The sequence below is a fragment of the Mus caroli genome, chromosome 17 (assembly GCF_900094665.2).
Source record: "Mus caroli chromosome 17, CAROLI_EIJ_v1.1, whole genome shotgun sequence".
Lineage (NCBI taxonomy): Eukaryota > Metazoa > Chordata > Mammalia > Rodentia > Muridae > Mus > Mus caroli.
This window is the reverse complement of record NC_034586.1, coordinates 42,802,541-42,818,365: the sequence shown is the minus strand read 5'-3', so window position 1 is coordinate 42,818,365 and position 15,825 is coordinate 42,802,541. Positions and strand designations below refer to the sequence as shown.

At 46.9% G+C, this 15,825-nt stretch overlaps 1 pseudogene; it reads left to right on the top strand.

Annotated features, from left to right (window-relative positions):
* The first annotated feature begins 15,186 nt into the window (after positions 1-15,186).
* Positions 15,187-15,360, top strand: LOC110312259 (annotated as a pseudogene).
* Positions 15,361-15,825: the final 465 nt, after the last annotated feature.

Here is a 15,825-nt window from a genome sequence, read left to right as displayed (position 1 = left end):
TATAGAATGCTTTGGTCAGGAGACAGGATTCCTACAAATGACTTTGCTTGGTCAGTCTGCCAGTGCAGAGAGGAATGCGAAGCTGGGCCACCCTAGCCACCCTGCGGCTGCGTCCTGGGAAGCCCAGGGCATCCTTAGTTCTTTATGAATGGAAACAACACCGCTCCCCCGTCCCCCCCCCACACCTATAAAGAGTCACTGCCAGCATTTCCCACATTGGCACCTCTTTTCCCAGAGGAGAGCTTTTGTTTTTTACTGTTTTGGAATGAACAGACCTCTCTGCAGAGAAAAGGCTCTAGCCTCTTTTTCGGTCTTCTGTCTCCCTACACTTCCTAAGAGATCTAACATTTGGTGTCAAAGCCCGGGTTGCTGCACCACCATTATGCTAGGTTATTTAAAGGCAGCTGTAGAGAGACAGAGAGGTTCAGTTTGTCCTTAGCAGGGACAATGCTTATTCTCAGCAAGGGAAGATGGGCCACAGCCCCTTACAGGAGTAGAAATGACTTCGTAGTCTGAAAGGGAAGCTGAGAGGTGTGGCCTTTCAGCTGGAAACAATCAGTTAGCCCATGCATCATAAAAGGGAGATCACTCAGTGGGGGTGAGGTAGTGGAGACTGACCCATTAAGTTCTTCCCATGGATGTACACCTTGTGTGAGCATCCATGGGCGGTCATGCCTGATCTCTCCTCCTACAGAGACCCTGACGAGACAGAGAAGGAAGAGCAAGCAGCCAATGAAAAGGCTGTGGAAAGGAGGAACTGAAGGATGTATGGGTCACCCTGGCTCCTGGGTTCACTGCTGCTCCACCAGAGGTGGCAGACTGAGGGGTGTGCATGTCCTCCTTGTGCCTGTCCAGCAGTTTCCTACTGAAGGCTGGAGAGCCCGGCCAGCACTGGGTTCCCACTGCTCAGGCCACTGAATGGGCTGGAACTGAACTGAGTGTTTCTGGGCTATTCTGCTTAAATCAAATGGCAAGAAGCTAGAGGAAAAAGACAGTTTCTAAAACGAATGGATGAATGAATGAATGAATGAATGAATGAAGAAAATGGTAAATGCTATTTTCAAAACCAGCTTACATTTTCTATAAAGACAGGTTAAAAGAAGACAGGTAACCTGGTCATAGTAGAAAAAAAATGAAGGAAAAAGGAATAAATACCACAGAGAATCCTGAGGTGAGCACCAATTATCTTGAACAAGGGAATCACCACAGTTCATGTTTATTCATTCATTCATTCATTCATTCATGCTCTTTGTTGTGAGCCATTTTGTTTTTCTGAGCCTGTTTATTATTAGCTCCTACATGACAAAACAATTTTGTGCCACCATATTTTGCTCAAGAGATTCTAACTAGCTATCTAGCTACAGGGTTTTACTGGCTGTCCTAAAACTTGCTATATAGACCAGGCTAGCCTCCCAAATGCTGAGATTAAAAGTGTGCATGTGTCTTCAAAAATTTCTTTAAAAACACACACACACACACAACCTATTTTTAAAATTAAAGAATTAAGCATGTAAGTAAAGTACACCGATCTTCAGTGGACAGCTTGATGAATTTCCATAGAATAAGTCTATTTTCCACAGTCAACACTCTAGGACACTAAGTTGTACATCCTCCCAGTCACTCCTCCCAAGGAGAGCTATTTTCTCAATCTTTGGCACCACAAACAACATTTTCCTGATTTGACCTTTATAAAGTATTTTCTTAGAATGCATATCATTTTAAATATCCTTTTCTCTGTTTGTATCATCCCCACGTGGGGCCATTACACATAGTGCTGGGACAAGCATGCCTTTTGGCAAACCTCACAGAGAGCAAACTTTCTGGCATATTCTAGTGATGGAGCTGTTAGGGTACACATATGTTCAGCTATGGTAGAACGTGCCCGGAAGCTTCCTATGGCGACTGCACCAGTTTATTCCGGTACTGGCTGTATGTGGGAACTCCAGTTGCTCCAAAACCTTGTCAATGTTTGATTTTTTTTTTCTTTTGTAGATTTCATCTGTCCCTCTGGTTAGTATATAGCCAGAGTTCATTGAGGATTTCTTTTACATTCATATGATGTCTAATGAGAATAGCTTTTCATATGTTTATAAACCATGTAGATACCCTATTTTGTAAATTATCTATTAAGGATTTGTGCTCATTTTACATTTATATGTTTTTTTGATACATTGGTATTAAATACATATATTTAAAATTTATTTTCATTTTATGTGTATGAATATTTTTGCCTGCACATATGTATGTGCACCATGTGTGTGCCTGGTGCCTGCAGAAGCCAGAAGGTATATAATCCCCTGGAACTGGAGTTAGAGATGACTGAGATGATGACATGGATACTGGGAACCAAACTCTGGACATTGGTAAGAGCAGAAAGTGCTCTTAACCCACATGGCCATCTTTCTAGCCCCCTGGTCGCTCTTTTCTTTTCTTTCTTTTCTTTTCTTTTCTTTTCTTTTCTTTTCTTTTCTTTTCTTTTCTTTTCTTTTCTTTCTCTCTCTCTCTCTCTTTTTTGGTTTTTCAAGACAGGTTTTCTCTGTGTGACCCTTGCTGTCCTGGAACCCACTCTGTAGACCAGGCTGACCTCGAACTCAGAAATCTGCCTGCCTCTGCCTCCCAAGTGCTGGGATTAAAGGCATGTGCTACCACCCACCCGGCTTGTTTCCTTACCTCTCTTTTAAGGTCATGAAAATATTCTCCTATGTTTTCTTGCAAAGCCTTTATAATTAGATCTTCAATTCATCTGGAATTGTTTTGCCGTGTGGTCTGAGATTCATTTTCTGGGCCACCAAGGTGGTTTAATGGGTAAAAGAGCTTGTCACATGTCCTGGTTGACTTTCTGCTGCTGTGATAAATACCAGGACCAAAAGCAACTTGAGGAGGACAGGACTTGTTTTACAGTTTGCAGAGGGAAGTCTGCAAACTGTAGGTAGGAGCCCAAGGCGGGAACTGAAGCAGTCTGTTGGGGGAAGGCTATTTACTGTCTTGTTTTCTGTTCAGGTTGACGGTAGCCATTACAGCACCTTGCAAGCCTGATGACCTGACTTCAATCCCTGGAAACCACACAAAGATAGGAGTGAACCAACTTTTAAAAGGTGTCCTCTGACCCCCACACTTACTGTGACACATGCTTGTGTGCATGTGTACTCTTCTCTATTGCTTGTGTACACACACACACACACACCCCTTCATCATCATAAGTAAAATAAAAATATTTAAAATACTCATTTTCTACCATAGTAGTGTCTTACTGACCTAACACCATTTAGAAAAAAACTACCATAGACCGAGGCCTAAGGAGCCCACTCTCCCTTCCCTGTCCTTTAGCCATTCTGTTTTCTGGAATCTCTATCTGGTCACATTGACCTCAATTTTGTCATCTACTTATCTATTTATTGAGGCAGAGTTTCACTGAGTCCAGGCTAACATGGACTTTGCTACATAGATCAGGCTGGAATCGAACTCATAAACATTCTAGCTCTGCTTCCTAACTGCTAAGATTATAGGTATGTGGCAACTGCCTCTCTTTGATGCCATTTTTTTAAAAAATACTTAAAAAAAGATTTTATTTATTTTACATATATGAGAACACTATAGCCATCTTCAGACACACCAGAAGAAGGCATCTGATTTACATTACAGATGGTTGTGAGCCACCATGTGGTTACTGGGATTTAAACTCAAGACCTCTAGAAGAGCAGTCATTGCTCTTAACCACTGAGCCATCTCTCCAGCCCCTAAAATTATATTTTTTTTCCAGACAGGGTTTCTCTATGTAGCCCTGGCTGTCTTGGAACTCACTCTGTAGACCAGGTTGGCCTCCAACTCACAGAGATCCACCTGCCTCTGTGTCTCACATGCCACCACCACTCGGCTTCTTTGATGACATTTTTAATGGATATGTACTATGCCATTGTCTGGAAATTTCTATAACGTACCGAAGGTTTTTGGCTTACTTTCAACTCAAACCAACTCTCTTTTCTCCCCCCTCCCTCTCCCTTTTTGACAGAATCTTGCTATTTTGGCCAGACTAGTCTTAAATTCATTAATTAACCCATGCTAGTCTCAAACTTGTGTCTCCTGGGATGACAAGATACCATGCCTGACTTAATTCAAACTTATTTTCTAAGGTCTATCTTCTCACTCTAAATACAACCTTTCCTATCCATCAGTCAGTCTACTATACATCTTTCTTAGTTGGGTATGTAGGGATGTTTTGTTGACTATACAGCTGTGCTGTCTGTGGAATCAAAGACAGGAAGGGTTTTCTTCTACAGGCTGAAAAATGGTAGCTCCCATCCAAGAACGGAATTTTTTCATGAGTCAGAATTTCTGGGACTGTTGGCAGAGGCACCTGTATGCACAGGGGAACTATTTTCTCCTTGTTCTCGTCCTCGTCCTCCTCCTCGTCCTCCTCCTCCTCCTCCTCCTTCTCCCTATGTTCCTATGTAGGCCTAGCTGGCCTCAAACTCACTATATAAACCAGGCTGGCCTTGAACCCACAGAGATCTGCCTGCTTTTGTCTCCCGAGCTGTGAGATTAAAATCATGTGCTAGCACATCTGGGTAACTCTTTCCAATGGTCATAGTACTCCCGGGACTCACAGAGCAGCCGTGACTCTATATGCACATATTCAAGAGGACCAAGGTTGCAGAACCTCTGCTGACACTGACAGAACTGACCCAGAGCCTCTCTCCCAGTCCCCACCCACGGAGACATTTCTTTTTCCTCTCACGCTTCTCCCTGAACTCAGCCTCTCCACTCTGGAGATAATCTAAAGGTTTAAAATTCTGTGCATGTGTGCACATCCATGTGTGGATGCATGTACATGAGCACAGGCCCCTGAAGAGGCCAGAAGAGAGTGCACATCCCCCAAGAGCTGGGATTATAGGTAGTTATGAGTCACCTGATTTGGATTCTGGGAATTCAAACTCAGGTCCCTTGCAAGAGCAGAATGCTTTCTTAATAACTGGGCCAACTCTCTTGCTCTCTGGAGGTCATCGAAATCTCAGGTAAACCTTCCCAAGGAAGATTTTGGGGACCCACCCATGGTAGATAAACTGGGATGTGTTCATTTTTGCCAATGAAAACTTGAATTTGTGACAGAACTGAGCTGGCCGAGTGATTGCTGCCACCAAACCAGAACACAGTCTCAGCTGAGAGTTAGGGGAAGAGCTGGGCAACCAGGGGTTGCCAGCTGTGCTCTCAGGGAAGGAAGTTCGGTCTGGCTACGGATGGATGGGTTAGTCTGGCCTTCCTCCCACTTCACCCAAGAAGAGGGGTCAGAGCCAACAGTCACACAATTGTGACCCTGGCAAGGAAGACACAGGAAAAGGGCGGGAAGACAGAGCTCCGATCTGGTACTGATACCCTGGTGGGAGCGGACTGTGAGGGAACGCAGGGGAAAGGACTGCCCAGCAGTGACAGTCCTGTTTGCTTTCTCCTAATTAATGTGGTTTCCTTACAACCCCCCTGCCAATTCCCAGCTGGTCGACTCAACCATAACAACACGTGGCCTGCCCGGCCCAGGCCAGGAACTGAGATTGGCGCCTCCCAAGGAGGGTCTAGTTTCACCCTCAGCCGGGCTGCCCTTCCGTTCACTGGTTTTGTGCAGGGGAGGGACAGGACTGCACCTCAAGCTGTGGAGACAGCTGGACTGGGGGAACAGCCAGGACCTGGCTGCCACGGGCTCGCCTGGCTGCATGTTCCCACGGTCCTTCCTAGAGGCCAGCGGCCTCCTGATGGAGCTGCAGCCTCTCAATCAAGTGCTAGTGTGGAGGACTCATTCAAAGAGCCCTTACTTGATCGCGCACAAGAGTGATGACGAGAGGGGACACATACAAAAGGAGGAGGACTAATGGACCTCTCTTTGTCCAGACAAAATGTACGAGTGTGTTTGTCCCTCTAGGGATCTGGAAACGGCTAGGTTCTGTCTAGAGCCCTGGTGACATCATCCTCTTCTCCTGAAGTGTTTCTGTTGCTTCTTTCTTTGGACTGCTCTGACTCTTTTGGAGACATTATTTTCATCCATTCTCCCATCTTCTTCAGTGGGCATCCAGCAAGCAGGTACTATATGCTGTCTGTGGAGTTGACACTTTTTTTCTGATTTAAAATTTTTTAATTTAATTATTTTTTTATTTAATTAAAAAAATTTTTTTTTGAGACAGAATTTCTCTAAGTAGGTCTGGCTGTCCTGGAACTTTCTATGTAGGCATGTAGTTCAGGCTGGCCTCAAACTCAAGAGAGATCTGCCCGCCTCTGCCTCCCAAGGGCTGGGATTAAAAAGATGAGCCACCACACCTAGATGCTAATTAATTAATTACTTTTGAGACCTTGTCTCAGGAGCCCAGATTACCTCAACTTAGCTGAGGATAAGTTTGAATTCTCCATCCTTCTGCCGCCAGCTCACAAGTCTGGGCTTGGAGGTGTGTGCCAGCCACCATATCTGTTACTTTAGGCTTTAAGGGCTAACCTTTTCTTTTGAGATGAGGTCTCCTCTGCCTCAGGCTGGTCTCAGTCTTGCTATCATCCACCCAGTCTTAGCCTCCTGTGTGCAGCAGTTACAGGTGTGCGCTTAATGGTTTGTTGTTGTTACCGTGAGATCGGACAAGATCCATACAGCTCAAACACACTGTCTGATGGGTTCTTTAAAAAGTGAAAAGGGTTCATTTCTGTGCTAGGATATTCGGCTCCGCTGCCCCAACAAGGAAAACAAGCACAGACACTTGGAAGCAGTGAGCTGCAACCCCAGGCCGTGTGTTGCTTGTTGCCTTGGCAATTATCAAAAGCAATCTAGGTTGGGAGGCAGTGGAAGGTGGATCTCTGAGAGTTCAATGCTAGCCTGGTTGAGAGAGAGAGAGAGGGAGAGAGAGAGAACCCCAGCCCAAGAGATGGTCCCACCTACCTTCAATGTGTGGGTCTTCCCAATTAAAATTTCTCTAGAAATGCCCTCATAAATATGTCCAGAGATGCATCTCCAAGGTGTTTTTTTTTTTTTTTTAAATCTAATCACGTTGACAATGAAGATTGGTCATCACAGGGACACTCAAAAATCCCTAAAGCTTTGGGGAAAGCCAGGCTGGAGGCCCCATCCAAGGTTGTTTGCCCAAGTAAAGGAGGTCGATAGTGGCCTTTGAGAGTTTTCTCATGCAGGGCCAGAATCCAAGCCCAGTGAGAGGCTTATCCTGCGGTTAAAGACAATGAGGACAGCTCAGCTCAGCTCCCTTGAAGTCTAAACAAGTCTGTGCTGGATATGTCTTCAATTCCCTGGATGCTCTTTCTGAAAAGGCCACGTCCCTTGCAGGCCGAGTGATTGCAGGCCGAGTGAGTCGTCACATTCTTCTCTCCTGTTACCCAGATGGAATTCTTTTCTTCTAGATTTACTTTCCGTGCACGTGTATACATGTGGTGTCTGAAAAGGCCAGAAGAGGGCTTTGGATCCCCTGGAGCTGGAGTTACAGGCTGCCTAATATGTGTGCTGAGAGCTAACCCTGAGTCCTCTTCCATGCTAGGCCTTCTTTCTGGCCTCTGAGGTTCCCTTCCCCTGACCCATGCATTTCTTCAAAGAATTATTTTATTTATTTATTTATTATTTATTTATTTATTTATTTATTTTGGTTTTTTGAGACAGGGTTTCTCTGTATAGCCCTGGCTGTCCTGGAACTCACTTTGTAGACCAGGCTAACCTCGAACTCAGAAATCCGCCTGCCCTCTGCCTCCTGAGTGCTGGGATTAAAGGTGTGCGCCACCACGCCTGGCTATTTTATTTATTTTTGATTTATATTTATGCTATGTGTATAAACATTTGCTTGACTGTCAATACATGCCTGGTCAGAAGAGGGTATTGGATCTCCTGAAATGAGTTATGGATGCTTGTGAGCCATCTTGTGGGTGCTGGGATTAGAACCCGGATCCTCTGGAAGAGTAACAAGCAAAGACCCTCAACCCCTGAGCCGTTTCTGCATCCCTCTTCCCCACCGTAGTTCCTGTATAAGGAAAAAGGCTCTATCTGACATCTGACGGCATTTTAGAATTAATGGTTGCCCTTCCCTGAATCGGTCCGACGTGGCTCACCAGGCAGATGCTGTCTCTTGTATGCACAAGGAGAAATACACAACAACTGAAGAGCCGAACATCAGCCTCTGTCCTAACCAGCTGGTAACATGAGGCAGATGCGCATGACCTCCGGGCCTGTTCCTCCGTCTGTAAAGAGCCCCATCTGGTTCTAGTCAGATTCTGTTACCGCTTCATGTCTTTGCAGCCTGGGATGACAGGGTCAGCATATTCTGCATGCAGGAGCTGGATAGCGAGGCTTAGTTCCCAGAGCTTCGGGGGTTGACTTCATATTGGACAAGCACATGAAACTGGCAGGCTTGAGGGCTCTAGAGTTGCCCCTGAGCAGCTGGACCAGTCTAGGCCAGTCCATCAGCTTTACTGAGCCTCAGTCTCTGTTCCTGTAAGATATGCTGTCCCGGGAGTTACCTGCTAGGACGGATGTGAACGAGCCCTCTGGTGACAGATGTGATGGAAGCGCTGCTGAGAGGCCTGGTCTGAATCTCAAGGGACCACTGTGATCTCCCATAGTCCCCACCATTCCTGGGGCAGTGGGTTACTGTGGGCCTCATCAGAAATCTAGGGCATATAGGTTAGGGATGAGCCTCCTGGAGCTGGAGAAACTGTCTTAGGAGCCTGCTGGGTGAATGCTACTGTTTCTAAGAACCTCAGGGCGCTTGGAAGGCCTGACAGGAGACACAGGTCTCACAGTAGTGGGAAGAGGGAGAAAGAGACTGAGGAGGCCCAGGGAGTTCTGTGGCTGAGGTATGTGCTTTCTGTCTGCCCATGGGATCTGGGGCTTAACCTCGGGCCACCGTGGATACCAGTAACACCATCTTCAGAGAAAAATGCTCAGTACTGGTTGTCTCCAATTTTATGATCTGGTCACCAGGGAACCAAAGTATGACATCCTTCTTTTGTGCTTTTGCCACTGTGCAGGGATAGGCACAAAGAGGACAGACTGGATCTGGGGGACAGTGCCCTCACCTCCTAAGGTCACTGCAAAAGCCAGTATAACCCTGGGGAGATGGGTTTTGGTGGGGAATTTGGAGGGGTAACAGTGGAAATGTGGGTATTGTGGGCAGCTGCTGAATGACCAGGGCCAGGACAGGGCCAGTCGCAACCTTGAGTTGCCCTTCCTGTCTGTGGAAATGGGGTAGGCTGTGAGTCTGACAGTTTCATAGAAACGTAATGAAAGTCAAGGTGTTAATATTTTTAAGCTTCTTTTTATGTATATGCATATAGCTGGAGCTACAGACAACTGTCAGACACCATGTGGGCGCTGGAACCCAGGTCTTCTGCCACGGCAGCACGGGGTCTAACTAATGTGCCACCTTGCCAATCTCTGAGGGCATTAATGGTAAATAATAATAAGTAATAATAACAAAACTAGGTTTTTGTCTGGGATGCAATATGTGTGTGTGTGTCTGGGATGTGGTGTGTGTGTGTGTGTGTGGTTGTGTCTGGGATGTGGGGTGTGTGTGGGTGTGGTTGTGTCTGGGATGTGCTCTGTGTGTGTGTGGTTGTGTCTGGGATGTGGAGTGTATGTGTGTATGTGTGTTTGTGTGTGTTTGTGTCTGGGATGTGGGGTGTACACACACCCCACATGTGTGTGGTTGTGTGTGTGTGTGTGTGGTTGTGTCTGGGATGTGCTGTGTGTGTGTGTGTGTGTGTGTGTGTGTTTGTGTCTGGGATGTGGTGTGTGTGTGTGTCTTGGTCTGGGATGTGATTGTGTGTATCTGTGTGGTTTTGTCTGGGATGTGATGTGTGTGTGGTTGTGTCTGGGATGTAAGTGTGTGTGTGTGTGTGTGTGTGTGTGTGTACATGAGAGGGAGAACAGGCTAATAAAACTGTCATAACTCCATGTTTGGAAGGATGCCACCTTTCCCTTCTCTTCAGTCTCTTCTTTGACTCCAGGACAGTTTTCATTACTAAGAGCTGACAGTCACGGACATGGGAACCCAGGGGAGGAAGTGGAGCCCACCCTTCTCTGCTTGCTCCTCCTGGGGCATCGGGAGACTGCTGCCAGGACAAGGGAGATGGGGATTACTTCTTGTCCCCCTTTCTGCCCAACTGGTCTTTCAAAGGGCCCTATGCCCTACCCCATTCCTCTGGGAAACTGTAGGCTTGCCTAGAGGCGGCGGGTACGGGCAGACGGGGTGATCCTCAGGAGGCTATTCCACTCATTGCTTCCGGGCCCCATGGGTTCCTGGATCTCTATGAAATTTGAGGCACAGGGGCATGTTAAATGCCTCACTGAAGGTCTGTGTCTGTGTATGCCTTCTGTCTCAGCATCCCCACACTCTGAGAGCAGATGGCCCCTGGTAGAAACTCACCTTTCTACAGCAGCCTGGATAATAGGAAAGGGCAGGCAGAGAGGTCCCTCTTTCTCAGATGACACCCACTCTCAACTCCACAGAGGGAAAGCAACTCAAGCCTACAAAGAGCCAGAACGTGAGCAGGGGATGCAGTTTAGTTTTTAGGGTACTTGCCGAGCATGCACAAAACCCTGAGTTCCCAATACCAAGTTAAAAACAACGGCAGCAGGGAACCAAGACCACGCACAGTAACACATGCTTGCAATCGCAGCACTCAGGAAGGACGTGGAGGCAGGGAAGCCCCAAGTTATCTCCTGCATTGTAACTCAGACGTTAGCAATGGGTACAGGAGATCCTTTGTGAACACCAGCCTTAGGAACCTGGTAAGTTCAAGACCAGCTCCCGGTCGGTTGATAAGTGACCAGACTCTAGGAACAGGGAGGTTGAGCTTGCTCTAGGGTTGCGAGGTAGGTGCTAGCTGGGTTCTAGTCCATACGCAAGAAGCTTCTGAGGTCAGAGCACTCCAAGGTTGTCCTACATGTGGTCCCTTGCTGAGACTCCACAGACCCAGGGAGCTCATGTGGAAAAGGAGGGCTACAGAGGCCCAGATGGGGAATCAGGGAGGGAGGAAAGGGCTTGGCGACAGAGGGAGCTGGAAAAGGGACAAAGTGTTTCCTCTCTCCAGCCTCCTGGTCAGCCTGGCCCGCTGGACTCAGTCATCTAGGATAACGAGCCATATTTGATTGACTTTCTTCCAGCCTTTCTGGGTAAACAAGGCTTTCCCTTCCTTTGAAGGAAGTGACAGGAGGCCCAGGTTTCTGATGCACCATTCTCCTGGGCCTGGCTGGTCCCCAGTCCCTGGTGGTCACTCTCCTCCTCGGTGCCCTGGAAGCACATGGTTAGACTGCCTCAGCCTCGGTTCCTACTAACATTTACATTGTCCTGCGTCTCCTGCTCGTCCGCTGCCCTCCCTGTAATGTCCTCACCCTGAAGCCTACACACCGTGTAAATATTTAAACCCATCTATGATTTCCTGTTTATTATCAGTGTAAATCCTGAGTTTCAGTCTACATCTGTCTGCCTGTATCTGCTTTCCAGGCCCACAGGCGAGGGCTTGTACCCACCCTTCTCTGGGAACGTGTCCTCACTCAGGGTCAGCTTCGGGACTAATTTTAGATTTTTTTAGTACCAATGTTTTATTGGTGTGATCACACACACACACACACACACACACACACACACACACACACACACACAATTTTCCACCTGAAACTTTTTTGTTTGACTTTCTTTTTTCTCTCTCTCTTTCTCTCTCTCTCTTTCTTTCTCTTCTTTCCCTTCCTTCCTTCCTTCCTTCCTTCCTTCCTTCCTTCCTTCCTTCCTTCCTTCCTTCCTTCCTCTCTCTCCCCCTTCCTTCTTTCCTTCCTTTCTTTTTTCTTTCCTTCCTTCTTTCCTTCTCCCTTCTTTTCTCTCCCTCCCTCTCTCTTCCTCTCTCTCTCTTCTGTCTCCCCCCCTCCCTCTTTCAGACAGTTTCTTACTATGTAGCTCAGGCTGTCCTGGAACTCACTATGTAGACCAGGCTGGCCTCCAACTCAGAGATCCACCTGTCTTTCTGCCTCCTGAGTGCTGGGCTTAAAGTCAGACACCACCAAACTTGGATGGCTTAACTTTGCTTGAGATAGAGTCCCATGTGACCAAGGCTGGCTTTAAATTTGATATGTAACTGAGAATGAATCTGACTTTCTTATACTTTTCCTGCCTTCTCAATTCTGAACTATTTTGAAGTGTGTCATTTCAGAAGTGTTTAATATGTTCACATTTTTTTGCAACCACCATTATATTCTGTCTTTCGAACTTTCATCCCATAGAAGTGGGACTCTGTACTCACTAAACAGCAAGTCCCTGTTCTCTTCGACTCCTTTGTCTTGACCAACATTCAGCTCCCTGTTTCTATGAAATTGACTGTTCTAGGTATGCAGAGAAATGGGGTCAGGTGATGTTTGTCCTTTTGTGACTGGCTAATTTCACATAGTGTAATGTCCTCAAGGTCCATCAAATTTGTAATTTGTGCCACAACCAAGCTGGTTGTGGTGATGAGTCTTGTAATCCCAGCTTGTGGAAAGCTGAGGCAGGAGGATTACTATGAGTTCAAGGCCAGTCTGGGCTACATAGCAGGACCTTGTCTCAAAAACTAAGCAAAAATAAATAAATAAATACAAACATAATAATAATTTTTCTTCTTCTCCTCCTCCTCTTCCTCCTCCTCCTCTTCTTCTAATGAAACAGAGTTAGCGTTTAGTAAAAATAGAAAAAAAAATCACTGAGGAAAAGAATAAGGCACACTGAAGTGTGCGGTGTGGGCTTGTGACTTGCTGGGTTTCCTATTAGGCCTGAAGAATATTCTACTGCATGAAGGGACTAAGCTTGCTGATAGATGCTTGGACTCCAACCTTTATTATTCATTTTTGTTTGTTTTTAGAGATAGGCTCTCTCTGGGTAGCCCTGGTTGTCCTGGAACTTGCTCTGTAGACCAGGTTAGCATTGAACTGAGAGATCTGCCAGCTTCTGCCTCCTGAGTGCTGGGTAAGGGGTTTACCACTAAGCTTGATGCCCTGCATTCAATCTCTATGACCCACACATGGAAGGGGGCAGCCACTTCTCACAAACTGTCTTCTGGCTTCCACGTGTGTGCTGTGATGCGCATTATGTACTTTAAAAATGCTCCCTGATTCTGTGAGTGACCAGCATTGAGGAACACTGGGTTAGGAGGCAGGAAGAAGATGGACAAAGTGTGGATGCTGGATTAGCCTCTTTGTGGGCCCCTCCCATTCCCCTCCAGGGTGATGTCCTGGATCAATGAGCAGAAGCCTCTGAGATGCCTTCCTCCTCTTCTTCCAGGGATTCTGGTTGTGCGTGTCCTGCAGGATTCTGGATGGACCTCGTGAGTGTGGTCAGCCCTCTTGAGGAAAACAACTTGCTGACAGCCTCAAGCTGGATTTCCACTGCCTCTCTATAGGGTAAGGCAGGTGAGGTGAAGGGGCAAAAGTGAGCCCCTTCAGGGGAAGGGTGGGGAAAGAACTGGGGTCCCAACAGGGCTGGGTCAGGGAAGCCATAGCCCATGCCTGTCTTAATACTTCTGCCTGCGACTATAGCACATTTGGTGCCATTCCACCCCAAGATTCACCTGTTGGGTCCCCAGGCTCCCTGGGAGCCATCTAGTCACGGGTCTAGACATGGAGAACTTCCAGATGGGATGCTATCCCAAGGCATCCAGCTTGCCAGCTGCTAGCATGGAGACACGAGATAAAAGGGCTCCAACAGCCCGTCCTGGGGACCTCCCTCTGAGCCAGCTTTGAGCTTAGCACAGTAGGCTCCATGTGGGACTAACGGTCTGAGATCTGTGAGGAAAGTTCCACAGCACGTGGAGGATGGCTGGTGGGCACACAGCAGGAGGAGGCCTGCCCTTGGGCTATAGGGCTGCTGGATCCTTGCTCTGTATGACTTTGAACAGTCATTTCTCTCTGGGCTTTGATATCTCCAGCTGTATTAATAAAGAGCTTGGCCTAGATCGCTGACTCTGACAATCAGCTGCAAACTGGAATTATCAGGGATGGGGAATGGAGAAGGCTTTTAAAACTCCTGTTGTCCATATTTCAAGAAATGACGATTTAACTGGTGTAAATTGCAGACAGAGTATCAGAACTTTAGAAGACCCTTAAGGGATTCTGATTTATGGCTGTGCTAGAGACCCGCTGTTCCAGACCACAGCTTCCTAGCACGGTCACACAGCAGACTGTGAGAGTTTAGAACACAGCCTTATCAGTATCAGGCACCAGAGAGAGGGCTCCAGCTGCCTACCTATCTACCCAAAGGGCTGGGGAGTTCAGGGTCTTGGACCAGCAAAGCAACCTTCCACCTGGAGGTCCCCCCATCTTCTAACTGAGGTTTATTGTGACAATTTATATGTAGGTTGTCATCTTAGATTGGCATTTTCTCTAGACTATTTGTGTGTGTGTATGTATGTGCATATGTATGGAGTCCATCAGTCTACCTTGTTATGTAGCCTTGGCTATCCTGAAACTCATTTTATAGACCAGGCTAGCCTCGAACTCAGAGAGAGAGAGAGAGAGAGAGAGAGAGAGAGAGAGAGAGAGAGAGAGAGAGAGAGAGAGAGAGAGAGAGAGAGAGAGAGAGAGAGAGAGAGCTTCCTGCCTCTGCCTCTCGAGTGCTGAGATTAAAAGCATGCTTCCTGATTCTAACCTCTGTCCTCAGTGGCTGTGCTGGGTTGCACACCCTGAAGTATCTCTGATGTCCACTCCTGCTGGTTGGGCTGTCAACTCCAGTGACAGTCCTCAGGTAGTAAAGACCTTGGTAGGTGACCTTGCCTGGCGACGTGCTTGCAAGCAGGTCTAAGATCATTGTCTTCACCTCAAAAGATCTCCGAGGATGGGAAAGCCGTGAGATCAGTTCCCCACTTGCCACCACAGGCTCTGGCTGGGCGGTGGCCCTGACTGCTTGTGTGCAGTGCAGCCTCTCTGGGTAGCAATGGGCTTTATATTGTCGGTATGTGAGCCATATGTAGTTGGAATGCTATGTAGAGCCATATGTAGTTGAATACTGCCTGGATTTACACAAAGTGCAAAGCCTGGTCCTATCAACTTGCTGTGTGGTATAAGGTGACTTTCTGTGATGGTTTGTATATGTTCAGCCCAGGGAGTAGCACTATTAGAAGGTGTGTCCCTGTTGGAGTAGGTGTGTCACCGTAGATGTGATACACAGAGAAGGGACGTTTGTTCGAGCCATGGAGGCACTCACAATGGACACCCAGCAAGATGTCCAACCACCAGAGCAGTAGCTGATGATAGGTATTTGTGGAGAGTGTCACATCGAAAATGAAATAAAATCCAGAGATCCAATCAGATGCAGAGAATGTGGATACAGAATAATGGACAAGAAAGGGACTAGAAGACTGGTGGGTTTTGATGTTTGATGAAACGGGTGAGTGTCTTCATTCACGCATTTGCCTCATTGATGTTTCTCTTTAATGTATAGCATTTAACTCAGTTTACTTAATGACTGCAACTCTATGACTATGATTTCATTTTGGAAATGCAATTGTATTTTAATACTTTGTATAAGAGAAATTTTGGTTAAAAAAAAAAAGAAAAATGAAAGAAAAAGAAAAAGACCTCATCCTAGCTGCGTTGGAAGCCAGTATTCTCCTAGCAGCCTTCAGATGAAGATGTAGAACTCTCAGCTCCTCCTGCATCATGCCTGCCTGGATGCTGTCATGCCCTCACCTTGATGATAATGGGCTGAACCTCTGAACCTGTAATCCAGCCCCAATTAAATGTTGTCTTTATAAGAGTTGCCTTGGGAGCCGGGCGTGGTGGCGCACGCCTTTAATCCCAGCACTCGGGAGGCAGAGGCAGGCGGATTTCTGAGTTCGAGGCCA